Source organism: Lepisosteus oculatus, chromosome 2 (assembly GCF_040954835.1).
Source record: "Lepisosteus oculatus isolate fLepOcu1 chromosome 2, fLepOcu1.hap2, whole genome shotgun sequence".
Taxonomy (NCBI): Eukaryota; Metazoa; Chordata; class Actinopteri; order Semionotiformes; family Lepisosteidae; genus Lepisosteus; species Lepisosteus oculatus.
In genome coordinates, this window is record NC_090697.1 from 48,090,422 (window position 1) to 48,115,761 (window position 25,340).

A 25,340-nucleotide genomic window follows, 5' to 3' on the forward strand; every position below is an offset into this window, starting at 1 on the left:
GCTCATATACCCCTAGTGACAGCTTTGCAGAGTTGGTGGCAATAGTGTTGTTGTCAGCAGTGTTGAAATCAAACCATTGATGAAGTTGTGGTGTTGTCACGATTATAGTTCCCCCTCCTTAAGGGTGCTCCAGCCCTTTCACTTAAGACTTTATTCTCTGCACCTGTTTCCCATTCCCAGCCCACCTTAAAAGCCAGGCGCTGACGCTCATCCGGGCTCTGCATCTGATTTCCATATCGTGCGAGTCCGGGACCTGGAAGCGCCTGGTCCCGTTCAGGTTTTTACCTCTGTTCCCGTTCCTGTTCCCCGTCCGCCGGTTCCGACCCGGCCTTCGTGGTTTTTAATTCTTGTTCTGATGGATCTTCTGGTTTTGGACTTACCCTTGTGTTTTGGATATTCCCAAAGGACTACTCTCTCGGATTGTTCGCCTCGGCCACAAGTCCCCCGTGCACCAGCGCACCTTGGACACGCCCCCCTGTCTTCAGCCCCGTTTTCCTGCATGACGTTTCCCTAGTGTTTCCCCACTCTGTCGGATTGTGTCGTCCGCATAGGGTCCGGAAAGAACTGTTTGTTACAGGTGTTACTTTTGACCCTTTTGAAACACATTAGGAATGTCATACAAAGTTATCTTTCTTCCACCTCCATAGCATTGGTGAGTTAAAACCCTTGCTTTGTCTGTATGATGTTGAAACATTTGTACATTTAACTAGGATTAATTATTAGTTATTTAATAGGGTCTCAATGAAGGTACTGGCTAAGCTTAAGTATGTTCAGAATTTATTGGGTTGTGTGCTAAGTAAAAGTATGTAGTAGAAAAACTTCTACCCTCTGTAAATTGCTTTGGCTCCCAGCAAAAGTTGAAGTTTGCTTAAAGCCTGTTTTGTATAAGGCTGCAAGTGGAAACCTCGAGGATATCATAAGGGCTTACTGCGTGAGCATAGTCAAGCTCTTAATCTGTCAGTTCAGTCCTTCTTTCTCTGCTGAAGAGGAAACTCCACATATTGGGTGATAAGATAATATTTTTATTGTGCCTTGAGATAATTTTTTTGTGGACACCTACAGTAGCACTCCTGTACATTTAAATAGAATGCAAACAAAAAAAAGAAGAAAAGAAAAACATTGCACATTATGCTATTACAAAAAATAAGAAAAAAACATTGCACATCACTCTATTGCACATGTACAGTGTATTACATAACAACATGTAACATTTAAAACATATCACAAAACATTTTGCACTCAAGTGGGTTGTAAGAGTTAAAATTGTGTTTATCCTTGACATTTGCATTGACAGCTTTAATTGATAGTGGAAAAAAGGAATGTTTGTATCTGTTTGACTGACATTTGGGAACCCTGAAACGTTTGCCAGAAGGAAGAAGTTGATATTCAGAGTTGAGGATGTGGGAAGGATATGATATAATTTTCCTGCCTGTTTGATTATGTTTGATGCCTTTTTGATACTGCCTTCTTGTGCACAACACCTGCTCTATGAAACAAACAGCCAAAATCCACATCACTGTGACTGTCAACATTGTTAAAAGTTACTGAAAAACCTCTTTTTTTACTGTAGCTTTAAGTGGGAATTTTCTTTTACTGGGCCAATGTGCTATGCTATTTGTGTATAAATAGGTAATAAATAGGTTTATTACATGTTTTCTGCTGTACGTTGCTTTAGGTTTTTCGAAAGGCACTCCTAAATAAAATTGCTCCATGTTATTATTTCTGTTACTTTTATTATTGTTCTCTATTTAAGCTGATGCTTTGTGCGTTTCCAGTACTCTTTCCTAAATGATGCTAAGCTGTCTGTGTCCTGGAGAGGTTTAATATAAAGTGAGTTTCAGCTTCATGTTCCCAGATGTAACTGTAGCCGAATCTAGCTTAGAGTTGCCTTACTTGAAGTCATTACGGCAGTGAAAATGACTAACAATCCATCATTCTGAAACATAAATAATCAAATGTAGAGTTTTATGTCTTCTTTTTTTTCTGCCTGAGGTTCTAGTTCTTCAGAAGTCTTACTTTATGTTAATTGAAATAAGGATTTTATTTTCCACCTTTCATGAGATGTAAACAGAGATTATTAAAAAAACTCTCATCCTGTGAAGCAGTGCATTTTCTTATGATGATTCTATTTTCTTATGATCCATAAGCTTTTTATGCTGTGCCCCCTAACACAGAGAAGCAATAAATATCCTCACTCTAGTATTAGTTTTTTTGTCTGTGTGAAAATCACTTAGTTTTCTAATAAATATTTTTGTTTCTCAAATTCCAGCATCAACACTTTAAGCCTCTTTTCTATAAGATGTGACATCTTGTTTTAAGTCGCAGTTGAACAGAAGAGAGGGCTGTTGGCCCACTGTGGTTTGTGACTTGAGATACTGCACACTTGGAACTACAGTATAGGGAAAACATATAAGTGAGGCACTGTGGAAGCACCTTCTGTCTGACAGTACAGAACCTGGCCAAAGGCAACACAAGCAGCACACAACTGGAGGGAGGGTGAGCCTCACTTGAGTTTTGTTTTCATTTACAGCACCTCCTGGTATGTGCTAGACTGACAGACTGAGACATTGCTATGGGAACACCACAGGTGGAGAGCACGAGAGACTTTGTAAACAGCATATTTCATGTTTTGTGGTTGTACAAAGTAATTTTGACACTGGCTGGATGAGGATCCTTTTTTTTCTGTTACTTGTATACATAAACTGTGCTGCCTTCCACTGTTTGCTGTCTGTTTGTGTATTCCCTGGACGGCAGGGAATATCCACTCCTGCTGTTTGTTGAATCTTTTGCCGTGGGAACCAAAATACACTACTGTCTCGACAGTGCTGTGTGATTAAATTGGATAGCTGGCAGTGAATTACAGTACAGTCATGTGGTAACAATAAAACACCTAGCCAACACGTATTCAATATCCTTGTGTAATTTACAGAGGGCAACGGTGACTCTGAGTCAGACACTTTTCTCTGGATTAAATAGTAATCCCTATAACTGTTTCTGAACTGAAATTATTTTTTTTTCTGTTACTGTTTTGTCTGGGAAAGTTTCTGTATCTTGGGTGTCTTCTTACTTGTTAACTTAGAAGAAGCACCTTTAAAGAAAATAATGTTTGTTTCAGACATCCAGTCCCATCCAGTGTCTCTGGTAGTTCTTTACTGATGGTGAAGGTATATCTTGGTTCCACATATGGTACCATATATGCAAGCAGATACCACTTGTTTTGAGCTAATATACTTAACACATGCAATTTATTGTGTAACTGTGTCTCCTGTCATCTAATTGACCATCATCATTGCTATCAGAGAACTACCACTCTGCTCACTGCTCTGATAGTTACACAATAAATTGGATGTGTTAAGTATATTAGCTCAAAACAAACGGTATCTGCTTGCATATATGGTACCATATGTGGAACCAAGATATACCATACTGTATATGGTACCATGGTGCACCATAGTAAAAGAGATAGTGCAGGAAAGCACAGTTCAAAGCAAAAGCAGTTCCTGCCTGAACATTGCCTTCAGAGTAGTGTTGTAATGTCATAAACACCCTTCAGTGAGACACCTAATTATTAAGATGGAAACATTTAATTAAATTGACTAAATTCCCCTAAAGTGGTCTGAAATACTTAAATCCTTGCAATCATTGCTACTGTATCACTACAGCTGTAACCTTTCATGGCAGATTTATACAACCTTAATGTATTTATTTTTAATATATTATGATTCCCAAACAGACTAATTTAAATGTACTGATTTAGTAATAGAAATCTCCTTCTAGAGCACGGTAAGTATGGTAAGAGCAGCATTTAAATAATTCATGAGTTAAGGCTTTGGGTCCAGTAATTCAATGAATGAAGATTTGTATGGTTGTCTCTTTCTTTATTAACATGCTGCACATCACATCCATTTGACCCATGTCATCACTCAATTAAAGAGGCTAAATGAGATTTCGTTAGCTCGTTTTCAGACAGTTACAATGGGCATTGTAACTCTTCTTGAAAATGTGACTGAAATTTGGGAGGATATTTGGCATAATTTCTGTGCTTCTCATGAAAACAACTTTTGAAGTTCTGTGGTTATTTTACTGACTTTTGGGGGAGTTGAGGTAAATTGTTATTGATAAAAAGTCTAAATAACACATTGCTTTCAGTAGAGACAAGGTCTATCATCACTCTGGTACTACTAAAGTCAGACCAATTGCCTTTATATTTTGGAATGTTTATAGATTTTCTAGTGCAGCGTTCACATTGCGCAGGATGTTCAGGAGCATAGAAAAAAAGCACTTTATAAAGAAACACATTATAAAAAATACCCACCACCCTGGCCTTCTTTTTCTTTGCTTTTCCATTAGGTAGATTTGACTGGCCAGCACTAATTACCCTAGTAGTTTCAGCTGACCTAGCAATAGGCCTCTATTGTGTAAATAGATTTCACCTGTGGTGTTGATTCTCACACTGGTCTAATTTAGACTAGGCGAGGTATATAACAATAACAATAACAATAACAATAACAATAACAATAATAATTGCTTACAGTAATATAGTGCTTTTCTGGACACTCTGGACTCCCCTCCACCACCACCAATGTGCAGCATCCACCTGGATGATGCGACGGCAGCCATAGTGCGCCAGAACACTCACCACACACCAGCTATCAGTGGGGAGGAGAGCAGAGTAATGAAGCCAATTCATAGATGGGGATTATTAGGAGGCCATGATTGGTAAGGGCCAATGGGAAATTTGGCCAGGATGCCGGGGTTACACCCCTACTCTTTTCAAGAAACGCCCTGGGATTTTTAATGACCACAGAGAGTCAGGACCTTGGTTTTACATCTAACACCGCTTCCAGTAGCAACCTTAGTTTTTTCCCAGGAGGTCTCCCATCCAGGTACTGACCAGGCTCACACCTGATAAGCTTCAGTGGGATATAAAACCATATAAAGGGATGGTTTCTATTGGGTTTTAAGAATGAATGTGTCTTTTGTATATGTTGATGAACATTGGTAAAATAAACCCTCATTGTTAATTTTTTTTCTTTTATGGTTTGTTCGTATGTTCAGGGCTCAACAGCCACCTAGAGAGAGGTACAGTAGGCCTGTCATATTAGGCCTATAGCACATATATCATACTGCCCAGATAGTTATTTTTGTAAAACAGATCCTTCTTACTCGTTTGTCACAGCACCAAGCAGGTGGGATGATTATTGATTTGGTCTTTTCAAACAATAAAGTCAGAGTGTGGAAAATAGAAGTGAGAGAACCCTTAGCAACGTGCGATCGAAATATGGCATGCTTTGAAGTATGTTTTGAAACTGTACAGATAGAGACTGAAACACACTTTTTGGCAATGAAAGAATGAGACAGTTTAATGTGTTTAATTGCTAATGTGGCATCCATCCACACAAAAATGTGACAAAACCAAATAATTATAGACCAGTATCTTCTTGTCCTGTTGGGAGTGCTCTGGGTGTGGAGTGGAAACTAAATGGAATAAATAGTCTAACAAAGAAGAGCTAGGTAAACAATATTGCACGTACTGAAACAAAATGGAGTCCATATTTATTAAAAAGGTATGAATAAATGAGGTATAAGTATGAATCCCCTTCTTTCTCCAATGTGAAAACAATGAAAATGACTTGTTAGAAGTTTCTGAAGACGGGAAAATGTCAGTGCCATATTTTGTATGATTTTATCAATGTGCTAAATGCTGAGTGGTTAGTAATTACTTCTAGGGCTAAAATCAAGTATGTTAAAGTATCCATAGACAGACTGGAATTGCCTCATTTTGACACCAGGAAGGAAAAGTTGCAGTTTCATTAACTAAATCAGTGAAAATGAAACAAAAGAATAGAAATATATATTTTTTCCAGATAAGTTGATAAATTAATAAATGCAAAATTGATAACTCTTTGCATCGTAATTACCATCTGTAAGCTCTCTGAGTAGCAACGACACTACTATACTTAGAGGAGAGTTTAACATATTTAATTTGTGTTGGCATAGTCTAATGGACCATCATTCAAATCTTCAAGGGCTCACCTGTAGAACATAAAAATATAAAACCAGTCAAAAGTATAATTGTGCTCAGATATGTTCAATATAAATGTGTCAAATATAGATGGGACACCCTATATAAAATAATTATATTAAGAGGTGTCATGTCAAAAATGTACAGCACACTAGTTAGACTTCATTTAGAATATTTTGCACAGTTTTGCTTACCGTGTTCCAAAAAAGATGTTGTTGTTCTGGAATACATCCAAAGAAAAGCAAGCAGACACATTTCTGGGCTACAGAGAGTGACCTACTCTGACAAGCTGAAAAAGCTGAGCTGAGTCCTCAAATCCTCATGGTGGCCCAGTAGACCTATTCAGAATCAGTAATGAAACATGAACCAGTGAAAACAAATAATTTGGCTCGAACATGTAGACATGTAGACAATGTCTACAAGTACAATAATGAACGTGACAATAAATACTCTGTAATAGTTCAGGTGGGTAGCTGCGTCGGCATGCGAAGGCTGCAAAGGAACAAGTAATGGGTTTATTCCATGCTGAAAAGAGAAGAAAGAAAACACAACGTTTCGGCTGTGGAGCCTTCTTCGGGTGTGAGAAAGACTGGGCAGACAGTGCCTGACGGCCATGATCACACTGATCTCTCCATCTGTGTTCTCAAAAAAGGGTTTCCTAGCTCCCATAGCAGAAACTAAAATTATCCTGAAACTTAGTTCACACCTTCCCCCTTCTCTCGATGACATACTTGTGTTCTTCTAATTCTCTCTATTCCTTTGTATGTTATGACCTTACACCTCTCTTCACCTCTCTCCACTTCGCACCACCTGAGTGGCCTCTCTGCCTCTCCCCTACTCCCGCCTCTTCCTCTCTCCCGGCTTTTGTTCTCCTGTGCTATTTAATCTTTGCTGTCTTTCTCACACCCGAAGAAGGCTCCATAGCCGAAACGTTGTGTTTCCTTTCTTTTCAGGATGGAATAAACCTATAACTATAATATATAATTTATATCTATATTGGTTACTATAATATACTATAATATAGTAACCAATATTCTGTAATGCCTTTTGTGGCTTTCATTTAGTGAACAGTACAAGATTCATCCGATAGAACTAAACTGAGAGTTTCAATTACTGAGCCTTCCATATGACACAGTAAAATAGTCATGTGATAATATACTAATAATTCCATCGATCCATCCATTTTCCAACTGCTTTATCCAGTACAGAACTTTTCCAGTGGGAAAGCTGGAGCCTATCCTGGCAGGCAATGGACGTGAGGCGGGATACACCCTAAGTGCGACTCATGTCCATCACAGGGCACACTCAAACACAAACACAACCACATGCTCACGCCAGGGCCAATTTTCCTAGAAGGCAGTTAACCTACGAGTACGTCTTTGGACTGTGGGAGATATCCCGAGCACCAGGAGGAAACGTACACAAGCACAGGGAGAACATACAAACTCCACACAGACAGCACCCCAGGAATTGGACCCAGGACTCAGCAATGCTAACCACTGCATCACCAATAATATAACTGTATTATTTTAAAATAAAAAAATATTAGAAAACATATATTAAATATGGAAGAAAATCCTGCAGCTCTCCAAGTACAGTATGTTGCAATAGCTGACACAGTACAAGTAGAGGCTTTTTTCTGACCTCTGTAAGACTCTGTCCTCTCTCTGAGTTGTAAGACAGTGAGATTTGCACAACATGGCAGTTGATCAGTCCTGTGGGTTTTTCAAAAACAGTAATCTAAACAGTAATCTGCAACTCTACAGATTGCTGTAACTGCGCAGCTAAAATCAAATGAGAAATTGGAGGGTAGCCTGGGACTGTTTTCAACCCTGCAGGGGCCTGTATTCTGATGGGAGCCCTCGCCTCTTCCTGCATGCTAATATTAGCTCTTGGGTGCAGTTCTGTGGATAGCAACTGTTCCCATGGCCTTGGCAGTAGGCCGCCCTGTCCAGGATTGAATCCCTATTCATGATCTGGCTGTTTTTTATTCTCATCTGATCCCTTTGAGCCAGCAAATATTTCATGTCCTGCTGAAGCCATCATCAGCTGATTCAGCTGAATCCCTCCTCTCTTTTTTTTTTTGCTTTAGCAAGCCGTGTCTGGATTTGTTAGCACCAATTAGAAGTCTGCAATCGTGTTGCGTTTTTCTGTATTCTCGGGGTTGTGTCAACAGAGCTGCAGGACAGCCTACAGCCCCCCCCCATCTCACACCGCTGTTTATTTCCGATCTCATTGACTGCTTGGGGAAATTACATAAAACAACAAGGTACTGTTGGGTCATTTATCTTTTATTCTTCTTAACTCTTAACACCTCACTAAATTATTTATTTTTTCTCACACAGGTAACGTGTTTGCAGGGCATGTTGAATATGTCTGGAATTATTTAGGATTTTAAGGAAAATGGGCACATTGGATGGATTTTGACTGTGTTTGTGCTCAAATGGACAACTACTGAGAGCAGTTCAGTTTGCCAGTAAATGGGCTGATCTCTTTTGCATTTTACAAGCATACTAATTCTTTAGTAATCCAGCCTTCTGTCTTTTTAGCTTTGCTGGGTTTGAGTTACTTGTTATTTTGGGGTTTCAGACCGAATGTTTGGCTTCTAATGCAGGTAACCTCCCCCCCACACACACACAGAACTTTAATGAAAGCCTTGAGCCTTGCTTTTATGTGTGATGACTATGTTTTTAATACAGAGAACTGAAGCTCTGCTGACACAGGGTAATAGAAAAATAATCCAGTTTTGATTTCAGCCCCCAGCATTGCTCAAATACCCTTTCCAGCTGCTGAGTGTCTCTCCCTCATGCTGGAAATGCCTGTAGAGGGCTGAAAACATTCTGTACACACCCACCTTCTGTTCTTTCTTATTGTTTTCAGTACGTTTATTGTAGGACAAGCTTTTTTATTCATAAGGCTATTTCTGAGTACTTATCTTAAGCCTCTTTTAATATTATTACAAACTCTGGTGCTTCATTATTCTGTAGTGCTTTGTCTGTGGAGCAATGGCGACATCAATATTACTAGGATTTTACAAATCAAGCATTCAGCATATTAATAATACCTTCTGAGAAATGTAGTGAAAGATATCTGTGAGATATAGAAAGAGAACTGTTCTGTATTTTAGCTGCCTTTTATGGAACCTCTTAGGATTGTAAGGATTTTCCTATCTCTTTTCTCTTTTGGTATCTCTCTAATTATCACGATATACCCCTTCCATGCTTGGAAGATATAGCAAATGGCTGTATTGAATGTCATCAAAACATTGCTTAGTAACTTCATACTATAAGCACAATTATTCTGTGAGTCTTTGCTAACCTCTTAATTTAAACATAGTAGTCTTTCAAAATAGAGAAGACATTTGTCATGTGGTCAACATTTCTGAAACAGCTATGTAACTGTTAGGTGGTACGGTGGTTAGCATTACAGCCTGGCAGTTCTTCAGCCCTGGGTTCACTTCCTGGGGTGCTATCTGTGTGGAGTTTGTACGTTCTTGCTGTGTTTTCGCTGGCTGCTGTGGTTTGGCCTGTGCCCCACGACGGGCTGTCCTGTGCATGTTGCTTGCCATCATAGGCTCCAGGACCCCCGCAATCCTGTGTTGGATAAAGTGGTTAGAAAATGGATGAATAGCTATGTACTGTAACTGTTTAGACACAGGAAAATTATTTCTTAAAAGAGCAGCAACATTTTGATTTTTCTAAAAATCCAGCTTATATCATTGTAATTAAAGTACTATCACTGTGATAGACCAGTACAATACTACAGTTTAGTTTTGTAAAGGCTTGGTTAGCTAAGCCTTTGACTTGGCTTGGCTTAGCTTTGGAGAATGTCATGTCATACGGTGTTGCGGGAAGCTGGAGTCTACCGGCAAGCAACGATCACAAGGCAGGGTACACCCTGGACAGGATGACAGTCCATCGCAGGGCAAGTGCAAGCCAGTCATACATGGGGACAATTTGGAGGCCACGGTAAAGGCCGAGGGGGGAAATTTGGCCCGGACACCGGGATAACTCCCTGCTCTTATAGAGAAATGCTCGGGGATCTTCAATGACCACTGAGAGTCAGGACCTTGGTTTAACGTCTCATCCGAAAGACAGGCTTTGGAGAATGTTTCTCACCAAAATGTATACATATCTTTTCAGTTCTGAGGCCAGTGTCAAGTTGATTAAAAGTCTAAATGAATCAGATGCCAAAGATTGTTTCATTTAACACAAAAAAGAGTATGCATTGGGTTTTTTAAATTCTAACATGTGTCCTGCAGGAATCTAACTGTTGTAGTTGGTTAATCGCCTCATTATTTTTACTTTATATGAAGATTGTCTGTCGTTTTAACTCTGTGGCATTTCACCCAAAGGTCTATATCTTTAAGACTTAAGATCTTAAAAACCGGTGAAGTTGTTCTTTTTATACAACGTCCTGTATAGAAATTGCTTTTGTGATTGTTGCTTACTTTAATTGTTGTTTGTAGTATATTACTACATTTACTAAAGGGCTCTGAGTTCTTCCAATTAACAAGTACCGTTCTGCAATACCTATTACAGAGACTTATGGTTTGTTCAGTATAAATCATGGTCTCCAGAGGTACTGCCAGAAAACTGCAGATACATTTTAGTTTTGTTATTGATCTCTAAGATACTGACTGCAGTAAATCTGTAGATAGGAAGATCATGTTCCGATGACCTTATAAGTTAGTTAAGGACACAAAAGTACAACAAAAATATGACATTTGTTCACAAGCCTTAATGATGCTCCCACAGAGCACCACGAGTCTTCAGCACAGGTTTGGATCAATGTACTATAGATCATTGCATTAACTTAATAGCATAATCAAAATCTCAGTTGCATAAAAGCACATATTACAGCACATATTACACAGATTCTTTAGAGTATTCTTACATTAAATATATTTTTGCTGTACTTGTTTTTTTATTGCTTTAAGCATGCATTTTGTGTTTTTTACATGATTTTGTTGGCAAGGATCTTGTCAACATTTAGCAATTCCAGTCTCAGTCGTAAAGTCATTTCCAGAATTGTCACAGGTGGGGGACACTGAGCCACTGTGTTGGCCATCCTCTCACTTGTTGGGGAGATCCTGTGGAAATAATGTGATAATAAGTGGATTGTACATAGGTCTTTGGTGTTTACATTACAGCTGTGATTTGTTCTATCATTGTTGTGGACATTTTTTTTGTATATATTAAGAAGCACCAGTTTATTATTATGCCTCCTCAATTGTGGAAATGAGGGGGTGCAGGCAGGCCCTCCTCAGACTGCCCAACCTGGCGTCATAAAGTCAAAGATTAAATTTTTGGAGCCACTTCAGGCTTCTTTTTATTTTCTCAAGCCCCAGAGGTTCAGCGGTCATTGAAGGGGAGACACATCCCTCACTGCCCGCGCCTCAAACCTGAAAGAGCCTCACCCGCAGGGGCCACTGTGTTGCTGAGAGGCGAGAAAACACTGGCCGAACACTCCCCACCCCACTCTTTGGTTTTGCGTTGCCATTTGAGGAATCGCGGTCCTGTTTAGCTAGTTACACCCCCCTGACTAACTCCGTAGCTCACTCATTACCTTATTTGGTTTTAATTGTTTTTTATATTTTATTTATAATTCCAGACCTTTGAATGTGCATATGTCGTGTGTGTTCACTTGCGTTTGAAGACAATATCTTACAGCGCCACAATTGCCTTACTGCAATTATACAAGTCTATACAAGATTTCAAAAGATAAGTACTGTAGCTGTTAAACGGCCTATAGATTTCTTTTGAAAGACCTGTGAAGTACTGATGCCTTATATTTTTTGTAATGTTGGAGTTGTGAATAGTGGTTATGACCTGAAATGACTGTGGGTATTATATCACACAGCTTGTTGAAATAGACACAGGAGGAGAGTGATCTCTGCCATTGTACAGTATTATCTTATTCTATAGTTCATGTAACTAGAGAATAACTGGTCATACAAGATTAACCTTTATAGAATTCAGGTGAGAACAAAGCTGTGCCCTTAGCACATAAAGTACATATACCTGGAGGCCAACAGAAGAGATTACATCTGTTTGCATCCAAACTGAAATGATACAGAAACAAAACACAACAGATTTGGTAGGGAATGTGCAGATAAAAAAAAATATTTTGATAGCTGCAGATAGGAAGTATCTTTTTTGTATACATTTATTTCTACTTATTTATTTATGCACTATTTCTTCTCTCCTTTTGTGAAAAGTAGATGCCAATTTTTGGTTAAATTATATATTTTAACAGTATTCAGTGAGAGTTCGCATGGACCATGTCTAAGTATAAGACACATCCAAAGGGCTACTGTATGGTAAAAGTCAGTATAGCAGTGACATCCGATCCTTTAATTATTTAATTAATTATTGATGCATTCACTTTGCTGCTTAGGTGTAGTTTTATTTATGTTACACAGGCAGCCTAGTTTTTCTCTTTTTTGTTATAGTTGTACTATGAATTGTGTATATCTTTGGAAAATTGTAAGATTGCATTATGAGATAACTTACAATTATAAGACCAGTTGGTACAATCAAACAAGTATAAAACCTATGTACAGTCTTTAAGAATACAGAAGGCATGCCTTAAAATAGACGTTGGTAAATGTACAGTAGTAATGCATGAACAGGTTAAAAAAAAGACCAAAAAATGGCACATTTTGAAAATGGTGACATGAATTACACGTTTCAAAATTAAGATTTCAACACCTTCCACCCTGAAAAACTCATTTAGATGATTAAAGCTAAATAAACTCTTCAGAAACTTGAAGCTGATGCAGTTTTATATTGACTTTGGCTAACTCTTAATTTAGACAGACCGAAAGTGCAATTTAAGATCCGGCACAGGAAACTTTTAGACTAGGTGACAAATTAGGTTCTGGGCATCAGGAAGCTGCTTTTCAACAAAAGATACACAGTGGAAATAACTTGTTCTTTGCTTTACGTGAAGAAACTTTATATAGTTAATTTACATTTAAGTGGAATGTTTGCCAAAGTCATTAACACCTTCATAAAACAGAACAGTTTATATCATGAATATGAAATATCCTTTTAATGGTAAATGTGGACTAACTGATGGAGCAATTTTCTGACTACAGAAACGTAAAGAGTAGTTTTTAACTTTAAATATAGAATAGTATATTCTTCTTAGTAGTCTACTGGGTTAAGGATAGTAGTGTCAACCAAGTATAATGCTGTCTTTTAAACTGATAAAGCTCAATATTCTTGAGCAATGTTCTGTATGGATTCAGTGTATATTCCTCAATTTCTGAATGTAATTGTTCATACACTACAGCAGGGTCACACCATTATTATCATAAAACAATAAAGAATATCCTGGAAAACAGTACCTACTGGAATAACTATTTGCAGTTTTATGCCTGGGAGTTTAAATTCAAACTGTTCAGTAAATTCTACCATACTGTTGTGCTTCTGTATTAAATTCACCTTTAAAATTACAGCAGTTTGCACTTTAAGAGGTAGATTTTTTAATTATCCTTTAATTTCATCCTTCATCATTTTACAACTTATCAAGTGACTCAGACCGGATTTTGTAAACGAGGTCAGCGGTAGTTTGCTTTGTAAAACTCAGAGTCATTGTATTTAACCTTTGATGTGCTGTGCTAAGTCATCAAATTTAGTTGAAAAACTATTTTTTTTAATTAAACCTTAGTAATATAACAATACCTTAAAGGACAGAGACAAATAAATTGAAATTTAATTAGAAGACAGTAAAGCTCTAAGATTGCTGTCAAGATTGGTTCTATATCTCATAAACATTCATGTATTTACAGTATACTGCGGTATTTTTCAATTGTTCTTTCCTTGTCACGCGCAATAGAGGAGGATCTTAACATGTCTCTTTATACTGATCTGTAGATCCTAACCCTACCCCTGATGCACTGTAGCATGTCTCTGATATTTCTTGCTATAAGTGTGTGTACAAGAGAACTGTTTTGCAATATGAAAGTAAAAGTGATTGATGGGAGGGAGGAGGTAATTTCTGTAGGGTCAACACACAGTTTAAAGACAGTTAACCTAGCCAGCCAGGGAAGTGGGAAAGACCGAAACACTTGAAGAAATCTGGACATGCAGTCCAGAATCAGTCCCAGGACCCAAGATCTGGGAGAGTCAGTATTGCTCATCTCCTTGTCAGTGTGCCTGTATCCTGTTTTAAAAGAACAAAATCTGTTTTCCACAAGCAGATCTGCCTGGGTGATATACTCTACGAAGTGTCCAAAGACCAAGTTGCTGACACAGCAAGGTAATACAGTTAAAGCATTAAATTAACACTTTTAACCTTACACATGTAGAAGCATTTACAAAAGGAAAATATCTTAAGCCCTACAATATGTAGTGTATTCCATTGGGCCCCATTAGGTTTGTAAAACTACCCATTCCCTCTTATTAACACTATAATGCTTGGGGCATTAATGCACTAATACACTATAATGCCATGAAACAATCATAGCCATTTTTTTAAGAAGGAAGGACCAAGAAAGAAGACTGATTTAATCTTTTTTTTTCACTTTGCTGTATGTAACTCAACTTCTTTATTCAGGCTCTAAAGAAGAGAAGGAAAGGAGAGAAGAGAATAAATCATTTTCAATTGCAGGCTGCAGTGTAACTTTTACATGTTTCTCCCACCTTGGAAATTTGAAAGTGGTGCAACCTAATGTGTTAAATGAAAAATTCTATGGAATATTATTTTTGGAAAGAAACACTTACAGTAGTGTACTACAGGAAGCTAGCAAGGCAAATGTGCAAACCTTTGCATTCCCTTTCTTGCAGCAGTCTCTGAAGGTGCTGGATTGCCTTTTCTGTCTGTAAATTTCCTAGAGACCTCATTTATAAGAACAATAGCTGTGTCATTTAAAACATCTAATTTTAACATACTGTACAAGCTTCAGGCTTGTTCGTTTGTTGGTCAGACATTGTGTACTAGTTTTAACACATGAATCAATAAAAAAATATTCCTTAACCTAAGGAAATTTGCTGCAGCAGGTTTCTTCCATTTTTCTAATGCTTTTGTTTAAAAATTAGAAAAATAAGCGTACACAGGCCATGATAATTAAAGAGCACAAGGAAACACAACAATCCAGTGCAGAGTCACCGTTGAGACAGAGCCTATCCCTGCAAGCATTGGCACAAGGCAGGAAACACAGTGGGTGGGACTCCAGCCCATCACAGGACACACACAGACACGGACACACTCTCACACTGGGCCAATTTACCCAGAAGCCAGTGAACTTTTCAGTATGCCTTTGGACTGTAGGAGGAAACCAGAGCACTTGGATGAAACCCACGTGAACACAGGGAGAACATACAAACTCCATGCAGACAGCACTCCACAATTGAATCCAGGCAGCAATGCTAACCACTGAGCTACCATGCCGCCTAGAAACATAACTACAAATATTAAATGCTTTCAAGAATATAACATAAATTTACGAGTAACCTTTTTTCCTCTTTAATTGCAAAGTTCTTCTATAATCGCTGATCCTGTGCACTAAGGGAACTCGTGTGTTCCCTCTGCTCCAGCGCTGTTGGGATAGTTGCCTCCTTGTACAGAGGACCCTCAGCTGTCGGTAAACAGCTGACAGGAGGAAGTAAACAGCTTCCAGCTATTCTGGCCTGGAGTCGCCGTTGTGTAGGACCTCTCACCTTTTGGGGTGAAAGGCCGGAAAAAATCTCTGCATCACCGCATGTTTGTGAAAAAGTTTGTAGGGCTCAGTTCGAGGATTAAATCAAATTTCATCTGTAATTGTACTGAAAGTATTAAAAAAGTTTTCAGACTAATGCTAGGGAGACATTCTTATCAACATTTCCAGTCATTTGTCGGACATTTCGCTGTAGTAAACTTTCTTGCAATTCTTGCAGTAGCATGGCTGATGATATATCTAAGATTTTAACATGTGTCCTCTGAACTGTATAGCCTATCCTGTCCCACTGTATGCCCTTTACAGTGCAGGAAAGAAAAGTTCACATTTCTGTTGCCTAGAGTAACTGTGTTCGGTAAAATCATAGCGGATAGAGGAAAGTGAACATTTATTCAAAAACATTTTTATTGAGGCAAAGTGTTTATTTTTTCAATGAATCTCTCTTGCCTTAGCTCACAATTCTTATGTATTGAAATTGTCAACAGCAGTAAACAAATAAATGGCTTTCAAAAACTAGCACAACAGAATCTGCACGGTTCATTAATTCCCCTAAACCATCAAAGTGGACCTTCTATTATAAACACAATAAAGCTCTGTGCTCCACTCTTCTTCCTTTTGTCAAATTGGAAAATTGAAATAGGTATAATTTGTCCATTTGGAATGGATGTTGTTTATCCAAGATAATGTACATTATCATATTCATGATTTTGTAAAGCTACAGTGAAGGGTTTATTTTAATGACTGTAACTAATTTTGTATTTCTCACAGTTAAATTAAGGAACGAGCAAGTACAAGAAAGTTCTGTTTGTTTTCTAGGTCTTAGGGTGTCGATAATCAACCTGCTGAGGATTTTTTATTCAGGAATCAGCTTTAGCAGTTCCTAAGTATTGTTAGGATTTTGTTTTAAAATAATGGTTTTCAACCTTGATAAATGTGAAAGCAAATACATTATCCAAGGACTTTTAAAAGTGCGCATATGCACTACAGGAATGAAAAATGAACGTTTTACAGAAACGTTTTAGCTTTTCTAAATGGATATTTCCTGTGCTATTCTTATTGCAGATAACATTTTGAAACAATAGCTTCCAGAAGTTCCTCTCAAACTGTGACATGTTTTCTTAGTTCACTTCATGACTTCATGTCATGTCCCCAGCAGTATCTTCCTTTAGTTTTGCAGAAAATACAGTTACTGCATTCAGGAGGTGAGATTTCCTACTTTAGGTTTCTTGAAAAAAAGCTCAGGTATAAATAATTTCACCTAAAATACATGTTGGCTTTGAGAAATATGACACCCTGGGAATGTGGGACACAAAGGGTCATAGGGCATTGTGTTTTGCGAGATAAAGCATATGACTCCACTACAGTTACAGTGCTGACTGGCTTGTTTATAAAAATTGCAAATCTAATCAACCCCACTTCCTGTTTTACAGCCACTGCAAACTATTTATTTGGTAAATAGTTGAATGAAAAGGTTGTTTTCATTAAGTTTTGTACGGTCCTACTTGAATTTTTTTTATTTTTGAATAGAGAGCAACTCTTAAGGTGTCATAATAAGCTGAAAGTTACGTGCCTTCTTTCCAAAGTCCAGTACGTGCTCCCTACTAGTTCAACAGCAGCACGGGGATGATCCAGTGAAATGCTGCAAGGGTGAAGATGGAGTGGAGCAATGGATGTGAAAATAAACCATGCAGGCATGAGGAGTGATATTTATATGTAGGCAGGCAGAAGAGGCGAGGCTACAGTTTGATCCCCTCCCAGACAAGCTCATACAGTATGTGTAGCAAATTGGTTGAAGTTATATACAGTATGACTTGCAAAGTAACCTCTGAAGCCTCTCTTAAATTCTACCTGTTTAAATACAATTGGATTATATCATGCAAAAAGTTAAGAGGGAAGCTTTCATGACTGTTATAGCACTGCTCTAGCACTGTAGTATTATTGGTCAGGCCTCAACAGGCTTGTTCAGAGATGTTGTGGTTAGGGGGCAACTACAACTCTCGAAAGCAGCAGGAGACTCTGTTTTTCTGCAACGAAAAAAAGGAATTCCCTGCCAGTTTCTTTAAGCAATAAACTCTGTGGGGAATCCCCTGTGTAATGAAGCAGGCTTTTGTGCCTGTAGGATGCTGTGTGAGAACCTTTTCATTTGAAATTATAACCTGTCCCTTTTTCTGAAAGCTGTAATGGCTCTTAATCCTTTCTGCTTTCTTTGGGCAGAAAAATACAACAAATGGCAATTACAAAAAAAGGACGGTAATCCTTTGTTTAATACACCAGACACCTTGCATACATTTAGGGCTTGAATACATCTCTGCTCTTTTAGTGGGATGTGTCGTTTTGTTTTCCTTTACTGTTTGAATATATTCTCTGAGCTCTATTAATCTCACCTTGTCTGTGACTGTAATTACAGTTAATGATAGTACATATGTTAGAGTTGCAGCGCTATTTTTGCTCTCGAAAGGCAGCTATTCAGAACCATTCAAATTGGATTGTGTGAAGCAGAAATATCTCAAAGAGTCTCCTGGGTGTCTTTAGAGTTGTGGGTCTACAGTATATACAGTATGAATGGACATATTAATTAATAAGCCAACTCCAGAAAGGAGTTGAAGTGCCTTTCTTGTTCACGCAGAATAATGTTAAAAAATGTTAGTAATTTTATATCATTTCCTGTTTTGACCATCTTTCTTTTTGTACCTACAGGAAGAACATCTGAAGGTTGAGACTTACTGGTCAAAGGTAAGTCAGATGATTGTATGAAATATTTGCTTTAGGAAACTGTTTTAATATTCCAGGATAAATTGCTTTTTTCCATCTATTTAGTAGGTTTTTGGTTGCATTTCCAATAGAGCTTTTCACAGTAGTTTGCACCAAAAGTGCACACTGTTTTCTACCTAATATAGAATATAATTGGGGCCCTGCTTAAGTCATGGGTGAATTGGAAGCAAAGGACTAACTAACCTGCAATTTAGTCTTCCAGCCACAGTCATTGAAAGTTCTGTCTCTGAAATAACATAATAATTAGTGTTCATTAAACAATCATCATTTTGCTTTATTTCCAACATGTAATGAACTCTTTGTTTTTTTATGCCACACTGCATATTAGTGGTGCAATAAACATCTAAGTGGCTGCTAGCATTTATTTTACATTTAACAGCTTTGTGTGTGTGTCTGTGTGTTTGTATAAATATACCTTCTACAAAAAAAGAGTTTTCAGTTTCTGTAGCAATACAGATTCTGTAAAGAGGAATATTGTGATGAGTGATTCAGTCTTTTTTAAAGCTGAAATGCATTGTATAAATGATATTATATCCCATTTGGAAATTGAACAAAAGAAAACAAGTGGACAGTACTTGCAAGCTATTAGGTATAAAGAGAATAGCAGGTATATGTTTGGTTTCAGGCTTGACATTATTTTGCTTTCAATAAACCTGTGTTTTTTTTTTCATACAAATCCATTTTTCCATAGACAGAGAACATAAAGATGCTTGTACCAACTAAATTGGGCTTGCTTTAACACTCTGCTCTTTACAATTGGGGTGAAGTAAGAGATGGGATATATATACAGTACAGGAAGAAACTATAATCAAAGGCTGCTGTGTAAAGGAATGAGGGAAAGTGTTGTGCTGATTATTTTACCTATAGCTGCAGCGTTTCAGTTGTCACTCTACAGTAGTTGCTATACTGACATTGCCATACATTACGTGTAGTGATCTCCTAAAATTTTACGTCTTGGAACCTGAAATCAAGTAGTTTGTGTTTCTTCCCACCTTCCAGTGTTTTTTCTTTTAAACAGGCTCCTCTCACTGCACATCGGAAAGTTAAATCCAACAAAAGAGAGCTTCTTGTAACAAGAGTTGGGTTTCTCAGTAGCCATTCTGTTAATGCTGCTAACTCCTGGGTGGAATAATGGCGACAGGAACACAATCACCATTTAATAGAGGGAAGAGTCAATTTCCTGATAGTCTGCTGACATAGTGTGCCGCTTCTGAATTAACTCAGATGAAGCTGATATCTGTCAGTTACTAAATTGATTGAGTCAATAAAATGTGGCCATGCAATACTGTATATCAGCATGAGAGTAAATCCAGTGGAGAGTGAGGAGAGTATTTGTACATGTTGGAAACGAGTTTCCTGGGGTTCTACATGCTTTACATGACTATTTTATTGTTATATGATTAACTGTAATATAGGAGATGTTTCGAAGAGCTTGCAAGTAAAGCAATGTCAATGTAAAGCAACATGAAGGCACAATAAATTCAAAGGAAGTTATTTGTGAAAACAATAGTTAACAACCTAAGAATAAGTGTGGTACTGGGCCAAATTACCACACATTATTAATGCTTTGGACATCGGATCTCTTGTTTCTTCTGCACACAGCATAATGTATCTGCTTTAGTTAAACCCAAGTAACTCTTGTATGAGTTGGCACAAAACACTGAAAGTTCAGCAAATATAGTATTTCATTAAGCATGAACTTATTAGTCTCTGTTAAAGTTAACAAAAAAAGTTTAAGTAAATAAAGAAAAGCTCTATATTTGTAATTTTCTTAATATCAAAAGCTTTTTTTCTGCAATGTGTTGTTGTTCCTAAGGGCCAATACCATATCTGAATAGTTCGAAATACTGAATATGTCTGGATTAGTATTAGAAGGTATAAGTCACTTGTGATTCTCTTTATCATGTGATAACTGTATCAGTGTCTAACTGTACAGTAGATAGACTGTTGATAGACATTGATACTGTGATAACTGTGTCACTGTTTATCAGATGTCATAGCTGGTATAAATTTCCATCTGGGTGGGGGAGCTTGTGTGAGTAAGAATAGCTTTTATGAACATGGTGTCTGTGATCGTTGCTGGAAGCACTTCTGTGTGTCTGTCAGTTTCAAAGATGGCTTTTTCTAAGCGTCATCTATCTGCTGCTGTTATTGCTGTCAGACTGCTGAAACTGGATTCACACACACAGAGGCAATCAGACATGCTGGCTACCGTCCAGAAGCACTTCTCCACAAAAGAGCCACTCTTAAATTCTGTTTAGCACATGTACATATTATATACTGTATAGTGTGTATGCACATATTGCACATATCTTTCATATACTGTAGCTTGTGTATATATCAGGCAACACAGTGGTTGGCATTGGAGTAATGTCTGTGTGGAGTCTGAATGTTCTCCCTGTAGTTCACAAGGGTTTCCTATGGGTGCTCTGCTTTCTTCTGACAGCCCAAAGACATACTAGTAGGTTAAATGGCTTCTGGGAAAATTGATCCTGGTGTGAGTGTGTGCATGTTTGTGTCTGTGTGTATCCTACTCTTTTTGGCGTTTCTCAAAAAGAGTAGGGGTGTAACCCCGGCGTCCTGGCCAAATTTCCCATTGGCCCTTACCAATCATGGCCTCCTGATGATCGCCATCTATAAATTGGCTACATTACTCTGCTCTCCTCCCCACTAATAGCTGATGTGTGGTGAGAGTTCTGGTGCACTATGGCTGCTGTCACATCATCCAGGTGGGGCTGCACATTGGTGGTGGTGGAGGGGAGTCCCCATTTTGAGTGGAGTGTCCAGAAAAGCACTATATAAGTATAAGCAATTATTATCATTATTATCATTATTATTATTATTATTATCCTGAAATCTGCTGGTGTCCCATCCACGGTGTATCCTGCCTTGCGCCTATTTTTTTTTCCAGGATAGACTCCAGCTCCCTCATAACCCTGTACTGGATAAAAGGGTTTGAAAATGTATGCATGGATGTACTGTATCTATGTAATAAAATTGTAGCCTTAAAATAAATGTGTATAGATGTACACGTTTTGTATGAATAAATAAATATTGTACAGGTTTGGAGGAAGTTGACCCTGGTGTGATTGTTGTTCCTTATATATATTATATATATATTATATACCTGTAATATTGTACAGGTATTGTGAGAGCTGTGGGGGTTTGTCTGTCAGTTTTGTCACACACCCCAAAGGGTGTTTAAGCAGTTTACATTCTGTCTCTAGGATGCCTATGAGTGAATCACACAGACGATCAGACAGCAATTTTGAAGACTGTCAAATACTTTTTAATACAGTAGCTCCTTTTTGTGCTCATATTGTGAACCACAATAGAATAAGCACATTACAGCCATTCCCAGTCTGGAATATTCTAGCGCATGTGTCTTTCTTCTCCCTAAGTGTTCAATTAACTTGGCCATTCTAAATCTTCTTTTAATTTGTTCCTGCAGACAGCAATCTCCTTGGTAGGCAGTTCAGGGTGTCTGACTGCAGGTGCTGCACATTTCACAGTCTAATATTAGATTCTGTGATACAATTAGCCTACCAAAGACAAGCTGAAAATATCCAAAATGTGACAGAGGCTTTTCTATACTGTTATTAATTTGGAAAATTCAAAATTGGCAGTCATTTACGGTTTTTTGGTTTGTGATGAAATAAAGCACATAGAAATAAGACTTATCAGTCCTGACAATGACACAATTGCCAGGCATGGTTAATATGTGGCTTTTTTTCATACTAATAGACAAACATGTAAGCACTGCAAGCTACTACAATGTAGCTCTTCGAATCGCAGGAGAAGAAATTATTTGTCTTGTATGTGTCAGAAATGGTAACAAAGATAATTTCTTGTTCTCACTGGCACTATTGTTAAAGGGTGGCTCCTGTCTTGGTCTTTTACAGCAGCCGGAACGGATCTTGTTGGTTAACCTGGCCACTAGTAGATTTTCTTTTCATTTCTGGGAACTAATGCATTCCATTTGCATTGTTGCTTTTCTTGTTTTCATTTGTATGGAGGTTCCTGCTATCAGTACTAACGTTGACTGCTTAATTTCCAAGGTCCTTTGGTGGGGAACTCAGAGCCAGAGAGAGCCAGTGATGAGTTTGGAACAGGTTTTTTGTTTGAGTGTAAATATTTATAGCTGTACTGTTGTACATTCTTTTAATAATAATAAAAAAAGTAGTGGCATAGTGACTAGGGCTGCTGCCTCACAACTCTTGGATCCTGGGCTTGTTTCAAGCCCGAGAAGCCTTCTGTGTGGAGTTTGCATGTTCCCTCTAGAGCTGAGGGAATTTTCTCTAGAGATTCTGGTTTCCAGAAACATAGCTGTGTTTGTGTGTGAGTGTGTGTCCTGTGGTGAACTAACATCTTGCACAGGGTGCAGTCCCATCTTCCAGGATAGGCTCTGGGTAGTTGCGACCCTTCAGCAGTATTCAACAGCCTTCTGATAACTGATAGATCAATAATTATTATTACTATTATTAGTAGCACCAGTTATTGTATAGTGTATAATATTTCCCTGCAGTGGAGGTTATTATATCTGTCTTAAGAACTTTACTGGCAAACACTCTTTGTTGCTTTTTTTTTCTTTAAAAAAATGAATTGTAAAGAAGGCTTGCAAGGAAAACAAAAATTGTAGATAAATGTAAAACAAAGAAACAAAAAATATTTTTGTGTAAGTACAGCAAATGTGGAGATGAAGAATATGAAATGGGAAACAGAGTATAAAATGAAATATTTCTATGCAGTATTTAATTTTTTTAATTTTTTTTTTTTCAAATCTTATTTAACTGTCTCCTAACAGCATAAGATTAAATTATTTGACACATGAGAGGTAGGGTATTGGACTGCACACACTTACGTTAATATTTTATGAGGTTTTTCGCTTCTGTTTCTTCTCTATGTCTTAATGTACTGTTTCATTAAGGTTGACAGTGTGGTCTCTAAGCACTGAAATATGTCTTCCTGGTCTGTGCCTTACTTGTTCAGATGATCTGTGAACTTTCACCATTGTATTCCCGGTTTGTTCAAAACTGTTTTATTTTGTGAGTGGTAACTTGCAGGACTATTCAATTTAAAGCTCAAACTTGCTTGTCTTTCAGAACATTTTTATTTCCTTTAATGAGTCTTTTGTAGTCTGATTGTGAGAAAGTTTAAAATATTAATGGAGCACTGAATAGGAATCCTGTCAGATCCAATAGTTTTCATCCCTCTAGGACTAATGGCATTTTAAGATGATCTTTAATTCACTGGAAATGCTTGATTGCCAAGGAGTTATTTAAAATATGTCCTCATCAGATATTATACTGACGGAATATGCTGCACAGTAATTGTACTTGAATAAAGATTAACCTTGCTATAGTTGTCAGGGAAAGCCTGGAGAGATTAAGAGGAAATGTTTCAGAAGCCAGTGAGTGTGACATCTTGTCCTTCACAGCGCTGAGAGCTGTGCGTTAAGGCAGGGTTTGTTTCAGAGCACCGTAACAAGCATAGCCACCATTTCCGTTACATGGACATTGATAGTCTGTTAATAGGTCACCTATTTAAACTCTCTTGTGTATCTGCTCATCTGCTGTGGGCATGCAGAGGCATGTGGAACTGCTCCTACATTCTGACTGCTTGATTGAGAATACCTGTAGTGCTGGGGCCTCCACAATTTTTATTTTGTTGAGTGGCTCTTTTGATCTGGCCTTGGTGTGAGTGTGTGCGTGTTTGTGTTCGCGTGTGCCCTGCAGTGGACTGGTGTCCTGTCCAGACTGTATCCTGCCTTGCTCGCCAGGTTAGGCTCTGGCTCCCCTTTCAATTCAATGTAATTTTGTAGATTGATCATCTCCATTTCTGCTCTTACACAATCTTGGATAAAGAACAAGCTAATTTGTTCAGAGCTTCCATGAAGGGGTTTGAAGAGCACACATAGCTAACACTACTGAAAATCATTAAATCTGCCACTGAATTGTAGGCCTAGCCTATTCGAAAGGTCAGTGTACCTGCTAATGTCCTGAAGGTCAGCAGTGGCTTCATTTTCTTCCAGAGTTTGGAGCACAGAAGAAAAAATTGCATTATACTCTACTGTACTTGCTGTAGCCAAAGGTTAAGTGTACTTGCTGTAGCCAAAGGTTAAGTTGAGAAAGTTTCACTGCTGTAATCTTACCTATAATTGTCTTCTGTTTCTCAGCAAGATACAGCTCAAGCCAGTTTAATTTTTCTGTTAGAAATGCCAAGTCAAGCAGCTACACAATGTCTGATCTTTGGATGGTATTTTCATTACTTGACTCTTAAAATGCTTTGGTTTCTGACACAAATGAAAGGAATCACACAACAGCTTCCCTTCCCTTCCCTGCTAAACCACTGGAACTCACCACACAATAAAAATCACCTTACTCGGATGACAACTCAGAAGTGATTAAAACTGAGGGTGTCGTAAAACTTCGCACAATAATTTGAATTTATTGTGGGGTGTGATAATGTAATTGATGTTATTAATGAACCACACTACTTTATCACCAAATTCTTGTTAGTAAATAATAATGAAAGACCTCAAGAACATCAGACTCAGCTTTGACAGTTTGGCTTTGACACAAGACCTCAAGAATATCAGACTCAGCTTTGACAGTTTGGCCAGTCATCACTGGCACACCATTGGTTGTTATTGATAACATGCTCCCGAATCAGCATATTCTTCTGGCAAAATTCTTCTTAACCTTGTTAAATATATCAAGTCCTATAGGTGTGACTTCCAAACACCAAAATGTCATGACTGTCTCTGGAGTACTGAAGTCTTCAAGTGCCATTCAGACAAACACAGCAGACCAGACAAAGGTTAACAGATTCATCTCATTGAGAAGAAAACCACTTGCATGTGCTTTAATCCCTCCCATC

General features: G+C 38.0%; 1 protein-coding gene across 3 annotated transcripts in view; it reads left to right on the top strand.

Moving 5' to 3' along the window:
- mapre3b (microtubule-associated protein, RP/EB family, member 3b) overlaps positions 1-25,340 on the top strand; it is a 90,754-nt gene that overhangs the window by 24,257 nt on the left and 41,157 nt on the right. The window contains exons 1-2 of one of the 3 annotated variants that reach the window (XM_015347925.2): positions 8,156-8,294; positions 18,387-18,422. The gene's annotated coding sequence lies outside the window, so the exon portion shown is untranslated. Of the gene's footprint in view, positions 1-8,155; positions 8,295-14,269; positions 14,294-18,386; positions 18,423-25,340 lie in introns of those variants that run through there. The other 2 variants (XM_015347930.2, XM_015347918.2) reach the window with 2 other exon arrangements.